This window comes from Hypomesus nipponensis, chromosome 25 (assembly GCF_054491055.1).
Source record: "Hypomesus nipponensis isolate SF chromosome 25, ASM5449105v1, whole genome shotgun sequence".
In the NCBI taxonomy this organism is placed as follows: domain Eukaryota; kingdom Metazoa; phylum Chordata; class Actinopteri; order Osmeriformes; family Osmeridae; genus Hypomesus; species Hypomesus nipponensis.
This window is the reverse complement of record NC_140385.1, coordinates 12,342,082-12,346,504: the sequence shown is the minus strand read 5'-3', so window position 1 is coordinate 12,346,504 and position 4,423 is coordinate 12,342,082. Positions and strand designations below refer to the sequence as shown.

Here is a 4,423-nt window from a genome sequence, read left to right as displayed (position 1 = left end):
CTTACCCCTCAATTTCGAGGGCTAGGGGTAAACTAAGGGCTCGGGTTAAGGGGGAGTATTGGGATTCGGCCTTTGTACTACACACACCAGTCCACTCTGCAGTGTGGTAGGGTGTGCATACCGGTCCTAGGTATCAAATATTGTTAAGATTTGTGTGTTGGCTACATTGTTATTTAGACCATTGACATTTATGTATTTTATTTTCTTTGGTTACCCGGGTAACATTTAAAAGGGATTCATTTAAAAGGTAATGTTTGAAAAGGTAACATTGCATAGGTATGATCCGAAAGAGTAATACTACTGAATAAATAAGTTGCGTTAATAGATAAATAAAATAAGAAAGTAATAGATAATAAATAGCCGTTGATACATAATATTAAAAAGCAATAGTTAGATAAATAAATAGTAACAAATAATATTAATAAATAGTAAATGGATAATAACAAATAGCTTAATAATTAATACATAAAACTAAACGGTTAATAAGACACTGATAATCAATAATTGAGACAAAAAGAGTATATTCTGATTTTTATTTTATTTCCATCTTTAATGTAATAAAAGGGATTGTGATTCCCAAAAGGAAATTATTTGTTTGTGGTGACTCCAGGTATTATTGTGTATGCTAGACTCCATAGCCGAACTTAGTCTTCTGTCAATCTGGTTCTAAATACACCACACATACTTGTAACTTATTAGCAATAAGGGTTTCACAGCTCTGTGCTTCTTGTGTTATGATTTTTTGAGGTTTAAGTGTGTTCTTTCCAGCTCCAAAAGTCACAAAACAGGAAGTGTGTCAAAGGGTCATATCACAACATATGACCAAGGTCAACACACCAGTACGTGAAGGTGGGTAGCATGGAGGGGTGGGTAGGAAGGGGGAGGGCCACTCACACACACACAGCAAGGCCACTCGCCAGAGGTAATGGTGTGGCTCTCACAGACCGGCTTCTGTTTGGGGCCATCCTGGAGATCTAGAGAGAGTAATACATTCCACTTTAGTCAGGGCGAGCTGGTAGGTGTGTGCGAAGTGCATGTGAGGTGTGTGTCTTTGTGTGTGTGTTACGTACGATGTTAAAGGTAACAATGTTTGACTGACAGTACTGGACCAGCGGAGGGTGTCAACGGTGTAGCCGGGCACAGACGATGCAGCGGGGTCATACGGATTATGTACATTTATTAATACAGCTGCAAAAAGGTATCGGCAAACCGCAACAGGTGAACAAATAACAAGGATCAATAGACAAGGGACGTACCAGTACATAAAGTCACGGAGAAGGGACTATGAGCGATTCCCGATGAGACAAACAAAGTGCACTACGCTAAGGACCGAAACGGCCCTGTTGGAAAACCACTAACTAACCTAGTATTCCCTAAACTAACTACACTAAACTCTAAGTTACAAAAGGTGCAGGTGGAACCGCTCCTAAACTACTGTGCATAACATCGGTTATCTACGTGTTGAGGAGTATACCCATGGGTCTCTACAATAACTCCCTTCTCCTCTTACACATCTGGACAAATAAACAGCCGCTCAGCGCGACTCGCCCCTCTCCCCCATACGCCAACCAAAACACGCTTTATCGGTGACGACGGTGTCTAATTAGGCCCGATTAGACACAGCCGCCTCAGGTCCGGATCTTGACGTTGGGGCGCGCACTCCGATGTCATCATCAGCACCGTCACAGGATCACCTACAGACAGGACACAAACAAAACACACACACCCTACAGGCAGGAGTGGGAGCCGTAACACCCCCACCCACAAAGCACAAACCCATAGGTTTGGGTTTACCAAAAGAAAACACAAAAAACAAAGTGTAATGACCGCACGGAGTAACATCACACACGTGACAAAGCGTCAGCAACCACGTTCTCTGACCCTTTCTTGTGGTGGATCACCAGATTGAAACCTTGGACCATCATTGACCAGCGCATAAGTCGATGGTTATTGTTGTACATGCGTTGTAAAAATACAAGGGGGTTATGGTCAGTAAACACCACAATAGGAAGCGTCGTGGAACCCAGGTACACCTCAAAAAACTGCAAGGCTAACAACATGGCCAGTGTCTCCTGCTCGATAGTGGAGTAACGGGACTGGCAACCGGTAAACTTACGGGAAAAATAGCAAACGGGACGATCAATTCCGTCAGTACCTTCCTGGAGCAACACGGCACCAGCACCCACTGCGCTCGCGTCCACCTCCAACTTGAAAGGAGTACCAAAATCAGGGGCAGACAAAACAGGAGAACTATGCCTCTGTGCCTCTGATGGAACTTGCACGACCACGTCTGTTACACATGCAAATGCACGTGTGTTTACCTCGGACACTAGGAACCCGCCCCTGATGTTGTTGCCCACAGGCATAGTAAGGGTCCAAATCACCAGGCTCTCCTTAGGGAGGATGCTCTTCAGCTGCTTGAGGTTATCCATGTAGTCCAACTCCCACGGACGGTTGTGTCTGAGACATACACACATGCAGTGACAGATACACACGCAGGGACCCACACGCACAGATGCATAAACACACGCAAGGACATGCACACACTTGGCTATTTTAAAATGTTCTAGGATAATAGTTTGAAAAGGATCTAACACAGGGGTGGGGAACCTTTTTCAGAATCAGATTTTTTCACCATGAAAGTTTGCACAGACAAGGAATTTGCTTTGGCAGGAAGGTGCATACAATAATAATAATAAACATATAGGAATCTTAAATTTAGATATATTATTCTAAGTTGCCAATTTACAGTATAAAATACAATATAAAATACAAATATGACACAAATTGTGAAGTATTGCAAATGCAATTGTTTTAAGACATGAAGTCATTAAAGTCAGTGTTTTTTCTGCCAAGGGCCATTTGGATATTTATAAAATCATTCGGGGCCTACAGAATTATTGCTATATTTGGTCAAACATTTATTTAAATCACCCCTAATCTGATTGCTCGAACTGCTTCTCTTTGGTAAGGTTTATGATGTTAGCTGGCACGGATGCAGCCTGGTTTGACTAGGGGTGCATCGAACATTTGTGGGGGGTATCATGATTACGGATCAGTGCCGCTGCTTGCCATTTTGGTGCCCTAACAGTGCGTTCACACTGCAGCGTTTTTTAACAATCTACACCACTGGCCTTCCCACTGTGCACCACGCTCGGGGGCGTGTTAAAAAAGTTAATACAGAGTTATACAGCACTTCAAACATTGTTCCAGTAATATTTGCTAGGTTATGGCCACTACACATTTACTGTATGGCTAGTGAGTGACTGCCAACCAGCATTTCAACGTTGAATGTCAATTGTGTGCTGGCTAAACTAGACTACTGTAGCTAGATTAGTACAGTATGCAGCTAGCACAAAAGAAAGTTAGAGATAGGTTACGTACTGTAGCTAGCTAAAGTGACGAGACTTAATTTAACACACCAGGGACACCGACAACCTCGGCAACCTTGCGCCAGGTATACATTTTTTGTCTCTTTAATCATACAGAGGCGTATAAAACAAGACTGAGTGTGTAGACACACATACGATGAGTTGCTCTTCCATCTTTAAATTGTCAAACCTAGAAATGTTTACCATGACCAACAGTTGCTACGTTACAAGAAACAAGAAACCAACCTGATTGGCCAACGCAATCGTTTTCACGCTCCTCATTTACACAAATTTGAGAAAATCCAACTTTCTACGCCCCGCTCGCCTTCCCACAATGCCCTACGCAAGCGTCAACGCCTGGTTTTCATTGAAAAGGAATTGGGAGCCGACGCCCCGCTCCGCTGCAGTGTGAACGCACTGTAAGCATAATTCCTTTATGATGCCCGTATATAAAAAGTCACCGAAGCTATTCAAGCTCAGTTTCCCGTAACATTTAAAAATATTAAAGGTCAAATATTTACAAATGTGTAAACATTTTAAATGCATTATAACACGTTCGTATCGACTTTGTTCTGAATCAGCTACATATATTAGCAGGTCGACTGACTGATTTCCGTCTCATACATTCCCGTAGCGCTGCAGTGTATTTCCTTGAGGAAGCTCAACTTCCATGGAATTCAATGGGGCTGCTGTGAACAGTTGTTTTCAGTGCTTCAAAACTATACGGTCATTGGATAAATGCTGCGATTATGTCCCGACGCTCAGCATCTCTGGGGGTGAATGGAGGAGTGGGCTGGCCTGGACGCTGGGCTTCCTCGTGATGATAGGAGGGTCTGTCGAAAGACTGCATCTCCTTTTGATTGACTGCGATTTAGTACTATAAAACTCGCCGAAGCTATTCAAGCTCAGTCTCATCACAAATTTTGCAACTGAAGTTTTGGGTCTTTTTTGGTATTTGCTTGGCGAAATTGCTAGCCAATTTTCATCATACATTTCATTTCACATTACTTGTTTTAGTTTAACCTAATTCCCACATTTCCTTCAGGTTTAAT

The 4,423-nt window shown here is 42.7% G+C and overlaps 1 long non-coding RNA gene across 2 annotated transcripts; it reads right to left on the bottom strand.

Moving 5' to 3' along the window:
* Positions 1-532: 532 nt before the first annotated feature.
* LOC146222331 (uncharacterized) lies at positions 533-3,755 on the bottom strand. Of its 2 annotated transcripts, XR_014746759.1 has the most exons (4): positions 3,618-3,755; positions 2,322-2,460; positions 1,071-2,207; positions 533-974 (listed from the first exon to the last, which is right to left on the bottom strand). It is a non-coding gene; the product is annotated as an uncharacterized LOC146222331 (long non-coding RNA). The 2 variants fall into 2 exon arrangements; XR_014746758.1 differs by having other exon boundaries at positions 533-2,207.
* Between the last annotated feature and the right edge of the window lie 668 nt (positions 3,756-4,423).